The sequence below is a fragment of the Clupea harengus genome, chromosome 23 (assembly GCF_900700415.2).
Source record: "Clupea harengus chromosome 23, Ch_v2.0.2, whole genome shotgun sequence".
In the NCBI taxonomy this organism is placed as follows: Eukaryota; Metazoa; Chordata; class Actinopteri; order Clupeiformes; family Clupeidae; genus Clupea; species Clupea harengus.
Window position 1 is genome coordinate 22,573,990 of NC_045174.1, and position 18,684 is coordinate 22,592,673.

An 18,684-nucleotide genomic window follows, 5' to 3' on the forward strand; every position below is an offset into this window, starting at 1 on the left:
TGATTATTACACACACATACCTTTACCTATACCAACACCAACCCACACACTTACCGTACTTCAGCCATCACAGAGTGCCAATCACACACACACACACACACACACACACACAAACACAGGCATACACACACTCACCGTGACTCACTCATCACAGGGTACACGCTCTCACACTCACACACACAGACTCTGTTGCATCCATCATATCACCCCATACATTTGTGCCCCATACACACACACCCCTTCCTCCACATCAAATGGTGTCCCTCACACACTGCATGGCATCATCCTTCCCTCATCACAGTGAGCCACTAAGAGAAGTCCCTCTCCAAAGAGTGAGACATAAACACATACACACACACACACACTGTGTTTCATCTGTCATAGGGTGCCACACACACACACGTACAATAATTAACCCATCACAGAGAGCCAAACACTCACACTCACACACACACACACACACACACACACAAACCACATATACACACACCATGTAATCCACATCACAAGATGCTACACACACACACACACTTACCAAACTTGAGCCAACACAGTCAGAGTCAGTTTAGTTTGGCCATCTTTATGTACCCCCAACCCCTCATCAAACACCCCATTCAGAGGTCTGTTGTTGTGTGTAAACACTCACCCCTTACACATGCGCAGACGAACACCGGTGGGTAATCTTTTACGCCATTGTTTAGTATGTTAATTCTGTATCCCTATAAGAGCTACAGATTCATGTTACCATTTAGAGGACGGCAGCGAAAGGAGACTGCAGCAAAAGGAGACGGAAGATAACCATGACAAATTCTGAGGCTAAAACTTTGTTGGAATAAACAGATTATTTCACTAAACCGCCTTTCCGAGTTCTCTTACTCACTACCAGCTAACTTGAACCGAGGAAACAATTTCACGTTTTATCAAAGATTCGCCAGGAACAGCACTCTTTCACACACACCGCTTACATATGACACACATAGACACACACTCACTCACCCCTTACACATGACTGCCACGCACCCCTTCCTCAGCTAATACCCCCCCCTCACCCACCCCCACCGTGCACACACACCTTCTAATGTTTTCTCAGCATCAACAGCAAAAGAGCCAGGCATTATTTGACACCTTGGTAAAAAAAGCTAACACGCACACACACACGCGCACACACACACACACACACACACATAAACACAAACAAACAAACAAACACAGACTCTGTCACTGTCACTCTACCTCTCTCAGTAATGTACTTACTCAGCTGATGTGGATGCTGTGACCACTGGCACCAGCCTCTCAAGAACTTCATCTGGACTAAGTTCAGTCAGATCTTTCTCTGGTGTCTTTATGTACTTCTGCAGATCAAACTCATCCAGTTGCTCTTCTGAAATCTCAAACTTAAACCTACCAGTCTTCCACTCTCCTGGTAAGAGCATGACTACAGACAGAGTTCCTGAACTCCTGTCAATGACCTCCACTAGAGCACGGTCATTCAACTCATTCAGACAGTAGAACAGGTTAACACTTCTGTCTGAAATATTATAAAATCTGCTCCTCTTCTCATTTCTGATCTTCTCATTTCTGATCTTCTCCTCATCTCTGATCTTCTCCTTGACGTACTGGACTGTTTGCTCTGGGCTCTGTGATTGGCTTCTTGTCTGTGGCAGTAGGTGCCTTAGGAGATTCTGATTGGACTCCAGAGAGAGGCCAAGAAGGAAGCGGAGGAAAAGGTCCAGGTGTCCGTTCTCACTCTGTAAGGCCAGATCCACTGCAGTCGTGTGTAGGTCATGAAGTGTTGAAGCTCTGAACAGAGCAGAGAGCTGAGAGGTTTGCTGTTGGTCAGACATGTTTCTCTCTCTGTTGCTGAAGCAGAGGAACACATATAAAGCTGCAAGATACTCCTGAATGCTCAGATGCACAAAGCTGAACACCTTCCCCTGGTACAGCCCAGCCTCCTCTCTGAAGATCTGAGAACACACTCCTGAGTACACTGAAGCTTCTGTGACATCTATGCCACACTCTCTCAGGTCTTCCTCATAGAAGATCAGATTGCCCTTCTCCAGTTGTTGGAAAGCCAGTTTCCCCAGTTTGAAAATAATCTCTTCATCTGTCTCTTTTCTCCCTGTGTACTTGTGCTTTTTCATGCTTGTCTGAATGATCAGGAAGTGTGTGTACATTTGAGTTAGAGTCCTTGGCATTTGTAGACTCCCCGATTCATCTGAAGTTCTCTCTACAACAGTGGCAGTAATCCAGCAGAAGACTGGAATGTGGCACATGATGTAGAGGCTCCTGGATGACTTCAAGTGTGTGATGGTTCTGTCCAAATTCTCATCACTGATTCTCTTCCCAAAGTACTCTTCTTTCTGTGGGTTATTGAATCCTCTTATTTCAGTCAGCTGGTCCACACACTCAGGAAGGATCATATGAGCTGCTGCTGGTCGGGTGGTGATCCAGAGGCGAGCAGAGGGAAGCAGATTCCCCTTGATGAGGTTTGTCAGCAGCACGTCCACTGAGGCTGGCTCTGTCACATCACAACACCTTGGGTTGGAGTGGAAATCTAGAGGAAGTCGACACTCATCCAGACCATCAAAGATAAACATGTGCTCTGAACTGCTGAAGATTGCTTGATTTTTTATTTCTGGGTAAAAGTGTTGAAGAAGCTCCGCCAGACTGATTTTCTTCTCCTTCATCAGGTTCAGCTCTCGGAAAGGAAGAGGAAATATTAAGTAGACATCCTGATTGGCTTTTCCTTCAGCCCAGTCTAGAATGAACTTCTGCACAGAGATTGTTTTTCCAATGCCAGCCACTCCCTCTGTAAGCACTGTTCTGATGTGTTTGTCTTGTCCAGATAAGGGTTTAAAGATGTCACTGCATTTGACTGGTCTGTCTCGATCTGCTTCTATCCAGGATGCTCTCTCTATCTGTCTGACCTCGTGTTCATTATTGACCCCTCCTCTTCCCCCCTCTGTGATGTAGAGCTCTGTGTAGATCTCATGGAGGAGTCTGATGTCTCCCTGATGTGGTACTCCCTCAACCAGATGCTGAAATGTCCTCTTCAGAGTGGATCTGAGTTTCTCATGGACCTCTGCCTCTTCTGGTGTCCATCTAGATCAATGACAGAATCAGAAATGCTTAAAGATGAACATCATCACAGGACACCTTTAAGGAATAATGTCAAAGAAATATCATCACAATATTCCTACTAGATTCAGAATGTCTATCTGTTGTAATATATTAGCTTCACATCTATTAGAGCAGACTAAAGCTCATGACACCATAATGTAGTAGTTTTCTCTCATAAACACACTGAACAGACACAGTGGGGTTCTTCAATATGATCACAATGTGAATATGCAGGGGGGTTCTAGACTGTAATAGACACTGACAGACATGGAGGGTCAGTTTGCAGGTGACTGACAAACAATGGAGTTTATTTCACTCATATACTCATCGTTGAGACACAGTATGGTTCCTTCACATGAACAAAATCAATCACATCATAAAAAATACTACAGGAACAATCAATGCTCAGTTCAGAAGAGCTCATATACTCATTGTTACAACACAGTAGGGTTCCTTCACAGGAACAAAATAAATCACATCATAACTAGTACTATAGCAACAATCAATGCTCAGTTCAGAAGAGCCACTAGGGAAAATACATATAACAGCGTAAAGAGGGTTCTAGAACGTTACTGACATAAACAGAATCAAAAGGTGGTTTGAAGAGGATTTTGGTGACTGCCTGACAGAATGTCATCCATGATCTCACCTGTGTTCTGCAGCAGATTCCCTCTCTGTCTCGTCTGTCCTCTTGGACTGTGTGTCTGATGCCCCCTGCTGGACGCTGTTAACACAACATAACCCTAAAGTGAGTATTCTCACACCTCCCTCAGAGAGACTATTCTGGTCACTACACCCACACACACACAAACAATACAAAATACATATACAAAATGCATAAATACAGCTGTCAGGAGGGAATAGACCCCACTGGGGCTGCTTCGGACTAGCAACCTGTAGCAGCAGCATCTGTGGCTGATAGAGCCAAGTAGATGCACCCAACTAAGAACAGAAGAACAAACCAAAACAATAACCCTAGAGTCAGCGAGGGCAGGGGTGGAAGATGAGGCACAGTCAGACCACATGGCTTTGGACTTTGGCATGGCTTTGACTACAAGAAAGGGGATGCACACCTTTACGGCCATTTTGGGGAATAAGGAGAAAGCTCTTCATGTTGGCAGGCATCATGCAGCTGGTTAACAGCAAAGACAAACCAAGCAGACTAAGAAGGAAACATGTAATGGGCAGAAACCAAAGGTTAGATAGCCAGGGTCCTCTGAAGTCAAGGAATGGAATTGCATCAATGTTAAAGTGTTTTTATCAGTAAGGGAAAAATGGTGGAAGAGAGGTTTTATATTGATGGTGAGGTGATTCCTTCTCTTGTGGAAAAAACAGTGAAGAGTTTAGGCAGGTGGTACAATTCCACACTGTGTGACTGAGGACAGGTTTCAGACCATAGAAAATGCATAGTTAAGGCTAGCAGTATTACTGATAAGACCCTCTTGACTGGTAAACTGAATATGTGGTGCTCGCAGATTGGGCTTTTGTCATGCGTAGGGTTGGGTACCGAGAACCGGTACCAATATGGAACCGGTTCCAATACAACTGGTACCTACCCGGACCGAAATGCAACGCAGATTTCGGTGCTTCATTTCAGTGTCTGAGCCAATTGAACACGGTCGCTAGGCAGATTCTGTGGGGTACATGTAAAACTGCCCCAGCTCCCAATGTAAACTTTGTCCTGTGTCGCTCACGCTCATTGGTGTTTTCATAGCAACAGTCTTATCTGATAAATGCCGAAATGAAGCACCGAAATCTGCGTTGCATTTCGGTCCGGATAGGTACCGGTTGTATTGGAACCGGTTCTGATATGACAGTGAAGAGCAGGCAAGCACAAACATAACTAGCCATCAACCTTTTAACAGAGAAAATACCGAAAGGTAAACGGTCAAAAGTGTGGCTGTATTTCGCACAAAAAGATTCAAACATCGCGACGTGCAGCAAATGCAACAAAATAATTGCGTGAAAAGAGGGGAGAGAAGGCAAGAGTCAACGGCAGATCAGCAACCGAAGACTGAAAAATATACGGAGATGACAGCTAAACTACCAACGGTAGTCTCTTAAAGGGGCAGTACACATTTTCTAGTACTCAGTGTGTTCAAGTAACAAGAGTAACTATAAACAAGATAGAAAAGATAGGTATAAACAAATCATAAAATGGTGAAATTTCATGAAATAAATGCAAACAAAATAATACATTTTTGACTCCAAAGGCCAATATGCTCATATTTTTGCAAAAGAAGTTTGAAGCTGTTTTTTGTATTTATTTATATTTAAGTATACTATAAACTGTTGTTTACAGTTAATATAATGTTCATAGTTTGAAGTTAAAAAGTTTGAAGCTGTAGTTGGAAGCCAAGTGCTGTATGTATTTATATTTATAATATACTTTAAACAGTTCATATATTGTTCAATTTGAAGAAAAAAATTGCCTTGGCAATAAAAAAAGCCTTTCTTTAATGTCGTCAATCGTCGCTTTGTGCTTTAAAAAAAAAAAAAGTAGCGGTTCAGGCACCGTTTAGGCACCGGTATCATTTTAAAAGTATCGGTTTAGCACCAGTATCGGAAAAAACCCAAACGATACCCATCCCTAATTGTGTACTTTCAGATACATATCTGTGTGTACAGGCCTCATCGACAGCATCGGAGAGGGTTTTCTCCTGTGCAGGTCATGCGATTAGTCAAGAAAGGTGTCGCATTTTGCCGGAGAAGGCAAATATGCTGATATTTCTACAAAAGAATTGCTGAAGTATTGAAGCTGTAGTGTGTGTACAGAGTGTGTGTGTGTGTGTGTTTTGTATTTATTTGTATGTATTTAAGTATAGTCTAAACTTTTGTTAACAGTTCATGTATTATTTAAGTTTTAAGTTAAAAAGTGTTTTGTATTTATTTATATATATAATCTACTTTAAACAGTTCATATATTTGGCAATAAAAAAAGCCTTTCTTAAATGTCGTCAATCGTAATTTTTTTTATTTTTTATAAAAGTATCGGTTCCGGCACCGTTTAGGCACCGGTATCGTTTTAAAAGTATCGGTTATGTACCGGTATCGGATAAAAACCAAACGATACCCATCCCTAGTCATGCGTAAGCTGGCCTTTGACTGTATGGAGTTGCTATTTCAGAGCTGGAGAAATGTGTGAAAGTCATGAATAGGGCAGTTAGGAAATGGCTTGGGGTACCGTAGGATTGGAGAATGCAACCTCAAGGTGTCCATCTGGATCAACATGTATGCTTGTTCTAAACAGCAATTCTCAATCTGGTCAAACAGCTGATGAGGTAGTGGGTCACTGGGGTTAACTGGTTGTTTTTGGCACATACTGCTTTCCAAACTAAATTATTTACCGACCTGTCAGAGTCACATGTAGACACGCCCCCTTCAGAGTCACATGTAGACACGCCCCCTTCAGAGTCATATTTAGACACGCCCCCTTCAGAGTCTCCGCTCCTTTTCTTCTTCACATCTGGTTCATCAGAGTCCATCACGTCTGTACACACACACACACACACACACACACACACACACACACACACACACACACACACAGAGAGGGGTGTAACTTGATTGGCTGTTGAGCACAAATATCAACAACACGTCACCAGAGACACCTTCGATTAAGAGGTGTGAGTCTTAAAGGCACAGTCTGATTATAATCCACTGCATTATTTGTCAAATTCAGCAAAAATCTGCTCATGTTACTCTAGCTGTTGGTCCAGTGTGTGTGCTCTAAAAAACTCTGGTGTTGCTGCACAGTCCTGGCTCTGTAACTGGGAGACAAACAAAGTGACTCGGACCAAGCATACGTTTTTCCAGCCGATAAACAATGTTGCTTCAGGAGCACGGGAAGGAGGGGTGTATTTGATTAGCTGTTAAAGGTTGATGATATAGACGACCTTAACACAGCAGCAAACTTTGGGATGCCCTCAAACAAAAGAGGAACTTAAAAGCATAATAATTTTTTATGAACATAATTAGTACGTTTATTATTATTTTAAAATTCCAAGAAAGACACCTTTGCGAAAACCCGGAAAATATACTATTCCTTTGCTTCTTCATTTCATGGTTTCATACGTGATTCTGATTCTTCTTCTGTTTACTGTTAAAAACCTCAGTGTTTAAATTGATTGCAGTCTCAGTTTTAACAACCATGTGAAAGAAAAAAACTACATTTTTAACATCTCAAAAACAAAAACTACTAAAGATGCAGCTGCTAGAGTTCACAATACACTAATACTTAAGTCCTTACACTGACTTCCAGAAAGTCACAGAACTGACTTCAAAGCACTGCTGCTTGTTTATAATTCACTAAATGGACCAAACCACCAAAGGACCAAATTACCTCTTAGATATGTTTCAGCAGTAAACACCTGTTAGACCTCTTAGATCACTGAAGACAAATCTGAAGAAATCTTAAAGACAATTAGAGCAAGTAAAGTAAAGTGTCTAATTGATTTTGAACAGCAGTAGTAAAATAAGCCAACTGGGGACTTTCAAAGCAGCAATCCATATCAAATGCGTGTCAAAGTGAATATCTGGTCTGAACACTGAACACTGAACAGAGGAAAACTCAGTTTAATCAACAATAAATCTTTATTCTTTTTGTTGTTGTTGTTGGGGTGTTTGTTGTCGCTACTAATTCCCTAATACATGCTTGAAAAGGGAGGGTTGAGGGCTATATTGGTTGGTTGCAATCTGCAAAATCATCACTAAATGCCACTAAATCCTACACACACAATGCACCTTTAAGACACACACACACAAACACACACACACACACTATATGCTATTTAAACAGTTTGAATGCACATTCATTTTCAAACTCATATTGTTTTATATCTGCTAATTTTCAAAGCACTTTTAATTACAAATGTGTATAAGTTATGCTATATTACATATGATATATAAATAAACTTGCCTTGTCTTGCCTTCTGGTGCTCATGACTCATTAAATTAACATTGTTATGAAAGGCTTCCAAAGATGGCTTACTCTAAATAAATCCTGTTGAAACCTGTTCAAGATCATGTCCAGTCAACACTGAAATCTAGCTAAATCTGTCGGCCCAATCCAAACATCAAGGAGGGGCTTCTAGTGTCTTGTAGCCAACATTCCTATTTATTATGACATTTATTTCTTTTGTATATATGTAATTTCACAAAACGCTGACATTTAGCAGAAGAATATATCTGTTACACTCATCCTTATGTTCACTAAACCGGTCGCCAAACCACAGAATGTAACTCACAGGTACTGCTTCACACCCTATCAGTGCACAGCCACCACCTTCACACATGCAGTTTTTTTTAGTTTTTTTAACTCAGAATGAGACAAACTTACTTTTTAGACTATTGTTGGCATGAACAATATCATTCAAGATAACACACTTTTCTTGGAACGGAAAATATCTTATGTCATTTCATTCTTGTTCATTCTCTCACTTAATGCGGCGGTATTACGCAAGGCAGTGGTAGGCCTGACAGACTCCTTCACTTAAATGCTATTTTTCTCCTGAGCAGAAACAAATAAAAAACAGTAGCCTTCTACTACCGTCTTCCAACCAAACCAACTGTGTGCTTTTTAAAATATATAAAAGGTAGGGAAACTGTCATAGAAAAGCCTACGCCCTAGCTGTCAGTTGCATGCGTTTCCTTCTTACCCGAAAATAGCCGAGCTTTGTGTCTCGACTACACCAACTCTGCCGGGTCGAACTTCTTTGTCCACCAGATAGTGTTTGTATCCGTGTGGACATGCCCGCAGATGTCTCTCAGTGAGCCTCACCAACTGCTTCTCCTCAACGCGCGTCGAGTGAACGGAGAGAGGCCATGACGAGAGCCGCACACACCAAGTTCCGCGTTGTGCGAGAGGAAGGTGAGTTCGATAGGAAGGGAGGAGTTGCAGACCTGATGAGGAAAGGTTATATCCAGTGACGTGCAGTCACGGTAGGCAAGGTAGGCACTGCCTACCCTGCCAAAATTCAAACGTAAAAATGTTTATTAAATAATTTTATTTAATAAACTTGTATTTGTATTTTTACTGATTATTCTTGTGATTTATATATGCAATATGTGTGTTATTCCAATTGTTTAGACGTTACGATGACAAATGTAGCAGTTACGCATAATCAAATCCCCAAAAAATGGTAGAATAAGCAGTGCTTTTACTGTCCATTCATTGCGGACGACAACGAAAAACGCACTTCGACCATGTATTCTTTAACATGTACGTCGAAAAGCACAACTCTGCTGTGCCTTTGCACGTAAATATGTTATGCCAGTAATCATCTACGTTACGTATCAAACATGGACCAATTAAAATCGAGATATTGCTGGACATTTGCGCAGCTGACGTCATTAAACCAGCTAAGCGTAATCCCCGCGAAATTCAAAGTCAAAATGACAGCAGCGGTATCTAACGATATCATAGAACTGAGAAATTTCTCCAAGCTCGATTTTAATGGAAAACATGAGTTACTAGCAAGAGGGAGGCCTACGCCAACCTTACATGAACTACTGCGTCTTTCAGCCCTTGCTATTCTACCAATTGAGAGCCAGAGACTATGCAAACTGAAGGCCTGTAAAGAGGAGTTTTACAACGCTGTGATCGACGTCTTCACGAGGAAAGAGCGGCGGATGGATTTTATATACAAATAATATACCGATTGGTGAGTCAGAAACTATTTTGGGCTTAATTTTGAATTGATAAGTGTGGTTGAATTAATGCCGACTGCAAGCCATTTGCCTTCATATTCAATTGAGCAGTGTGTGTTCTCATTGTTGCTGACTGACAAACATAATTCCGCTGTGCAATAATTAAGGATATAAAACAATTGGGTTCTATTGAATTATTTAGCTGTTTCTGATTGGACAAGAGACGTTCCATGAGTTGGAATATCCCAGGACATCCCAACTCGGACTTTTCACAGCTAATAATAAATCACTCCGCGATGAAACATTCTATAGCACGTTGAAGCGATAACCGTTAATTCAAAGTTAATTCAAAAAGACGTTGACAATGGAACTATTTTTTTGTTGCGGAGAAACAATGGCGAAATAAACATTTTTTTAATCAATAACTTCGTGTTTAATGTTAATTGGTTGACTATAAAATTGTTTTATAAAAGCAATATAGTACTCGTGCGAGTGGGGTAGGTAAGGGATATTCCCACGGGTGTTGTTGCTGCGCCACTCGGCCTCCGGCCTCGTGGCTACGGCCGAACACCACCCGTGGGAATATCCCTTACCTACCCCACTCGCACTATATTGCTTAAATAAAGATGGTTGCATTCTGATGCTGGACATTAACTGGTGTGTGTGCGTGCGTGCGTGCGTGTGTGTGCGATGATGTGTCATCCTGATTGGACATTTCTTGATATCGACCGTGCGTGTGTGCCGCGCTTGTGCGTACTGTTTTGATGTAGCCTATTAGCCTAAACAATAAATTAGGTAATCTGGCTTTCATAACTCAGTGCCTACCCTCTTACTGACATCACCGCACGTCACTGGCTATATCTGCTCTGTTACATTGGATAAAAGCGTCAGTCGAATACTAGGCTGAATGATGGGAAGGGGGCTAACTAAGCCAACTGTTATAGCGACCAAGATTGTTGAGAGTGGAGCTGCAGAACTACTTCCAAAGTGGGGAAGTGGAGGGATTGCCTCAGACAGTCATACCCCTCTTGGTAAAATGGTAGAAATGAGAGGAGCTGCAGAACTACTTATTACATAAAACGTGTATTATATAGATGAATAGGAATGTCCATCACTCGCTCCAGGCGTCATTTCGGTTGGAAAAGTGCTGGAGGAAATGTATGGGACTTTACATGGGCCATCTAGCCTGACGATGTCATACTCATAATGTGAAAATATGCTAAAACAAGTGGGAAATAACTTTAGTGATCAGTGGATTCGGAACTCTGCAGTGAGAGATAGTAATTTCCGGAGTCGTGGTAGTGTCGAGTGAGGAACAGGGACTGATGTAATTATTAGCACGCACATCCGATGTCCGATGGAGTTCGAGTCCAGTGCGGGACTGTGCACAATAATAATATTAGGGCATATGGACATATTACTGATTATAAAATCGCATAGCGAGTAACACATTAAAACACACGTGCATACGTTGCCAAGTTGATGCCCACGGATGATGGCCAAACATTAAGTCCTGCGCACTAGTCAGCAAAGACCCACAGACAATTATGCACCTATGCAATAACATAACTGAACTGGTGCATATGTTCAGCACACATAGCCTTAACTAGCTTGCTATGCACACTTAGTCAGTGACCAACCAAACAGCCAAAGTTTAATGATAACTATTTTACCTTCATATAGTGCACTAAAAACCTGCATATCATTTCATGAAGTATAAATAATATAGGTTAGGATAAACATTATGAACTACTAGATTCTTCCTCTCTGGAACAGCCTTCCCCTCAATAATACTTGACACTTGTTTGACACTGACCATCACCATTAATGATGAAAAGAATCAAAATTACGTTCCAACGCTGACCATTCATTTCCAGTTCGGGCCCCTAAAACTCTGGAACAGCAGACTTGTAGAGTGATTGTCCAATCTCATGTCGCCCTCTGGTGGTCAAAGTAGGTCATGTCATGTGAGAACATAGGACATCAAGAGCAAATCTACATGCTTCCTCTCTGGAACAGCCTTCCCCTCAATATCAGACGTGCTTCATCTCCGACTACTTTCATATCCCATATTAAAAACACATTTACATGAGCTGGCCTTTCTAGACCTCTGATGATTAATCAATCTATTGACTGCATTTTTAGTTCATATTAATTAATATATTCTTTTATACTCATATAATATTCTTATTGATGTTTTAGTAACTATATCCAACATGTATTTTATTCTATTTGTTACAGTGTTTGAGTGTGTGGACTCCTGGGGTCTTAGTACATCATACAGACAGAGAAACTGCAAGGACTCAAACTGATTTCAAGTTTTATTACATCTGAACATGGAGAGAAAAAGTGCGTGCGTGTATGCGTGTGTGTATGAGTGTGTGTGTGTGTGTGTGTGTGTGTGTGTGTGTGTGTGTGTGCGTGCGAGTGACAGCAGTAAGGAGTTTTGGTCAAAAACTACTGAAAAGGCAAAAACATAAAACTGATAAAAGGTTCGCTAACATGCAACTCATCTCTTTTGCTGATATAGCTGGTGATGTGCTGTGAAAGCATTTTTGACATTTTTGCAGGGTCCAAGCCTAGACAGCTAGACAGGTGTATTGATCTGTCCTTCACATGAATATATACCATGAAAAATAGTTTTGAAGATGAGTGAAGATGAGTTGTCTATAAAAAAACATCCTTCAAATTGAGGCATATTATCGCATTGTGACTCCATAATGGTGTCCTGAATGAACTGCAGGTAGACGTAGACGCCTGTGTAGGCTCCAGCGTAGACACACCCACTCGCAGAGCTGTAGATGATATATATATATAGAACATATAATATAAACACATACACATATATAATACTCACAAAAATGCATACACACAGACACGCACTCACACACAGACTGACCTCCCTCCAGGTCACCGACACACAGCTGGCTGGGAGTCACATGGGGGTAGAGCTGAAGACATGTGGCCTCATCAACCAGAGACACCAGCACCTCATGTAGAGTATGTTTCACACCCAGCTCCTCTGACAGAGGGAGACAGACAGAGAGAGGGAGAGAGGGAAGGAGAGAGAGAGAGGGAAGGAGACAGAGGGAGGGGGAGAGAGGGAAGGAGAGAGAGAGGGAGAGAAACGGGAAGAGGGAGAAGGGGGCCGAGAAGAGAGAGAAAAAGAGAGGGAGACAGATGACACACAACACGTGAACATAGAGCACACCCACACACTGCCACACACACCCACACACTGCCACACACACACACACATGCCCACACACCCCTGTAGCCCCAGCCGGTGACCCAGCACTCGGCGTTGGCACTGAAGACATCTCGGGGGCTGGGCAGTACCACGGGCGCCACTGTGTCAGAGACGGGCACGGCCTCCTGCAGCTGCACCAGGGCGATGTCGTAATCCATATGTTTCAGGATGTTGTAGTCTGGATGCTGCACCAACCTCTTCAGCTTGACCACCTTTCCAGACACACACACGTGGTTATGGTACTGAAGCTCCAGAGCAACAGTAAGGACTGAGGCCTTGACTGACTGAACACTCAGGTTATGAAGGTTTAAGTTATTAAGGTTATATATTAAATAGCATATTAAGGTTCCCAGATTGAAGCTGACACTTGGTCTGGTCACATCTCTCATCTATAATAAAGGTCCTCAGCTATAGATTAGTGGTCTGGTCAGATCTCTCATCTATAATAAGGGTCCTCAGCTATAGATTAGTGGTCTGGTCAGATCTCTCATCTTTAATAAAGGTCCTCGGCTATATATTAGTGGTCTGGTCAGATCTCTCATCTATAATAAAGGTATTTGGCTATAGATTAGTGCTGTGATCAGATCTAACTACTGCCCCATCCACTAAGTGAAAGCCTGCTATTGCAGAAATATTCCAGGGGGGTCATATTACCTAGCAAATCAAACTTCCCAGATATATAAAAAAGGTTATTCATAGGGATTTAAGATGTTGAGATAACAGCCAACATAAGGCATATCAAATTGAAAGTTATTATGGAGCAGTTGAAAACAAACTATAAATGAAAATTTAAACCATTTCGTAGGGTAGGATAAGGCATTAACATGATATATTTCAACATCTTCATGATTTTGGCTTTACATTTTCAGTTAAATATACAATAACTTATATTGTAGGGGAACTAATTTTTTGCTTACCTTCGTAGTCCGATACAAAAGCCATTCTGATTCAGAATTCATCCATTCCACGTCATATAAGTTAGAAGCTTAAGTTGCCTTTTTAGCAGACGCTTTCATCCAAATTAATGTACAGAACATATATATTGTAATCTTGCTTAAGTAGTTTTAAACTGTCTTTCACTAGTAAGAAAGCTGTGATGTAATTATGAACAGCCGTTGTACTGCCGAATATGTGTGAATGAATGTACTGCTGTTTCCAACTGTTCAGTCAGTATTCTACAGAGTGCCTCCGTACCTGTGAGTCAAAGTCTTCAACTGCTGGTGCTAAGTTAGTGTGACATATAGCCCCAGTGGATTAATGTAAAAGCAGCTACATTAACATAAAGAGTGAACGCAACACTATGACAAAATTATGTGTAAATGATAGATGTTTTTTTTTTTCATTTCAATGGGCTATCCCAGTATTAACAACAACCTTTACCATCCTAATTATTATGAGAAAACATGAATGAATATACATTTCAGGATTTGACAAATATATTTTAATGAAAATGCGAATCTTAATAATCAAAATATATACAGATTGTAGACTTCTCCCCAGGTCTTGGAGTACGAGTTTCAAGTAGGCCTAATCTAATGTGCCTTTTCCATAGAAAACAATAAGGCAAAATATCTAATATTTTGACTCCACTTTTAAGTAGTGCTATATTTATTGCAAATCCAAACATCAACAGTATTCCTTATCCCTGGTATCTTCCCCTATGATATATCATAAACAAATGTACCCATCAAATGTATCAATAACAACATTATGAATACCTCTCCAATTTCATTTTATAGCACTTTGACCAGTGCCATCTGTGGCTCTATATTCCTATACACTGACCATCTGAGTACAAGTAAAGCCAAAGTTACAAAGTTATGAATCAATAGCTGAAGGATATTTGAACATGATCCCCATCCAGGAGTCCCATGGTCAGGAGGATCATCTGCCCATCTCTTGCAGCAGGTCAGGGCATTCCCTCTGGAGGATTCCGAGGAACTCCCTCTTCCCTCCAGCCCCACAAGATTCCAGGGCGTCAAACACGCGTCTCATCTTCTCCTGTTCAGTCGGTGCCGCTCTGATGTTGGCATACACTTCTTTGTTGATAAGTTCCTGCGATAGCATCTGATCTGCTATCTGTATCACATTCTGAACCTTCTGAATGAGAGCCGCCCGCTGTCTGGAGAGGAATTCTGCAGCATCTAATGTGCTCTCACCACCCTGTTGGGGTTCATTCCAGAAGCATTCGGTTCTCAAGATCTCTGCATCCCAAACTGTCTGTTGGTCTGCAGAGCTGAGCAGCTCCATTTTAAAGTCACCAGCCTCACTTCTGCGAACGACTGAGAAGTTAGGAGCAATTTCGCTGACTCTGAGCTCTAGCTCTACTGGATACATTCTGATGGATTCTGGAGTTGTGTGTAAACCATAGAAATCATTCATCTGAAGAGGTCTCACAGGCCGGGGCTTAAAGAGTCTGAAGCCTCGGAAACTATCCTCTTGGTCTGTCAATAACTTACTGAGACGGGCATCCGCTGGCAGGAGGTAGAAGCGGAAGGTGAGGGGGTTGGTGCTGCACCGATAGACCTGAACATCAGCATGGATCTTCACCTCCTTCCCAGGGAGCAGGAGCGATATCAAAGAGTAGAAAAGTCCAAGAATAGAAAAGGAAGGGTTCACCAGCCTGGCATGGAAGCGACTGAGCTCACACTTCTCCAAACACACTCCACTGTCCTGCTTATGCAGAACCTTCACAGCATCCTTCAGAAAACACTGACTACCTCCCAAACAGAGGAAATGTGGCAGGTGGATCTCCTGGAGCTCTCCTGAGATGAGCTTGATGTCCATCGAAGGGCCAGCTGGTCTGTACTGCATGTCAGGCAGCTCTCCAGCCAAGAGATGCCAGTCTGTGAAGCGGTACTGCAGGGTGACTTGACCAGCACACGACCAGCGCAGACCAGACTCTGAGCACTCATACCTCCCTGCAGGAGAGCTCAGGCTGTAGGTTGAATCGCTCTTCACTGTGGAGATGTCAGGCTCCACCAGGACCCAGTGGCTGGAGTCAGGAACTTCAGTACAGGCTTCACAGCACTTCTGTAGATCTTCACTGTGGTAATCCTCCCTTTAACACACACACACACACACACACACACACACACACACGCTTCATCAGCTTGATAAACCAGCATAACCACAAAGATACACACTAATGAGAAGGTTCTTACTCTGAACAGGTCAAGGTGTTCTCAGGAGGAAACCTGATGTTTCATCAGTCGAGGGAAAGGGAAGACTACGTTCACCAGATTCTCCCTCCATTTTATCCCCAACACACACACGGGTGCTTATATACACACACACACACACACGGATGCTCACGCACACACACACACACACACACAAACACACACACACACATCCATACAGTCCTACTCATATCCTCACTGGAACTCTAATAAATGACCCTTGTGAACTGTGAATCCTGACTGGACAGTGTGTTCTCACTGACACCCCCATTTGGTCTCAAGCCAGCCACCCTAAACTCTAAAACTCCTCTTCATGGTCCTTTGAGCCGGAGTGCTGATGACCAGTCCAGTCATTCATTGCCTTCGCTACTTCAACCTGAGCGCCCACGCTGGCAAACCCAGCTTCCTGCTCGCTATGATGAGTTCATCCTGCAGTATGGCCAACGGCCACAAGCGCCCGCAGCAGCGCAGGAGCAACAGCCCCTTTACTCTGCAGACATCTTTGGTGCTGGTCCTCATTATGAACCCAAACCCCAGTGTGCATCTGAGGAAGAGGAAGAACCCTTGCAGCCACCTCGGGAGTCTATGGATGAGGAGGAGCCAGAGGATGCAGAACTGCCCGCAGATAACAGAACAAAACAACAACAACCTCCCAGGTAGCTGTAAGTCTCATGTCTGGAGTAGACACTGACTGACTGGTCTAATAACTGGATGATAATAATAATAATAATAGTAATAATATTGATAATAACATGTCTTTTTAAAGCAGGGCACTGAATGATTTTCACCAGCGGTTCCACTCCTCCTTTGACAGAAAACGGCACATGTGCTGTGCTTTACTTGTGGACCAGTCCATTTCAGGAGAGTACATGACAGCATCCTCTTAATCACACCTTCTTGTGTCCAGGCTTTTCCTAACCAGTTTTTAATCATGCTGAAAACTCATCCATTAGTTTTCTGTGAGTGTCTTTCATATTCGTAAATGTCCGTTGTGTAGCAGGCCGACAGATGTCACAGGATACGGGACTTGCCAGTGGTGTGTGTAAATCTGTTTAAAGGCTATCTTGTAGCTTGTTACCAGACACATAATAAACAGGGATCTGCGTAAAATTATGCCAGACAATTCTCGAGAGACACACACACACACACACACACACACACACACACACACACACACACACACACACACACACACACACACACACTCCCTCCATTTCATCCCAAACCTCATGACCTCATTCTCTCTCTGGGTTCCTCCTGAAGACTGTGTGGTGTGTGTGTGTGTGTGTATGTGTGTGTGTGTGTGTGTGTGTGTGTGTGTGTGTGTGTGCTGTTGTCCATCAGACTCACTTGGGAGTGTCCACGGAGAGCAGCCGTGCTCCTGGATCCTGCTGGGCTTGGTCTTGGTCATCTGAGGCTGCTGCTGCTGCTGCTGGACTCTCCTTTCTGAAGATACCTTGATCCACTCTAGAAGACAAACGATTATTAATGTGTTAACAGGTATGCTAGGTTCTCCAGTGGGGATTCTTCAGTTAATGCTGAACACTCTCATCTCACACACACAAACACTACAGATAGCACACACAAAGGCACACACAAAGGCACACACACACACACACACACACACACCCCTTTATGTCATCATCATCATTCACTCAGTCAGTCAGTGAAAGATACACAAACACCCATTAAAGGGTGCTCCCCCTAACACACACACATACACACACACAGTGTACTAGACATTTCACAAGGTGCCACACACACACACAGAGTGTACTACACATTTCACAAGGTGCCACATACAGTCTCTTACACACACGCACTCTCACACACGCACTCACACACACACACACACACACACACACACACACACACTGTCTCACACACACAGACTCTCACACAAACGCACACACACACCATCTCACAAACACACACAGACACACTCTCTCATAAGCACTCACATATACAGACTCTCACACACACACACACACACACACACACTCACACACACACACGCACGCACATGCTCTCACACCTTCATTCAGTCATTGAGAGATAGACAAACACTCATGCACACACACCCCCACACACACACACACACAAACCAACACACACCAGGGGGTGCTAGACACATACCCCCCCCACACACACACACGTACAATAATTGACCCATCACAGAGAGCCACACAAACACCAGTCATCACAGGTATCACACACATATTCATTCATTCATTCATTCATCACACACACACACACACAAACACACCACATATACACACACTGTGTAATCCACATGTCCACATGTCAAGTGTTGTTACCAACACCAATCCATACACTTACCATACGTGAGCCAACACAGAGTGCCAATCAAACACACAAACACACACTCACCGTGACTCAATCATCACAGGATGTCATATGAGTACACTCGCTGGGGGCCCCATACACACACACACACACACCTTTATGTATCATCCTTCACTC

At 42.7% G+C, this 18,684-nt stretch overlaps 1 protein-coding gene across 1 annotated transcript in view; it reads right to left on the reverse strand.

The window, feature by feature from the left end:
* The window catches only part of LOC105897704 (NACHT, LRR and PYD domains-containing protein 14-like), a 75,667-nt gene that overhangs the window by 30,442 nt on the left and 26,541 nt on the right, over positions 1-18,684 (reverse strand). The gene's annotated exons all lie outside the window — the stretch shown is intronic.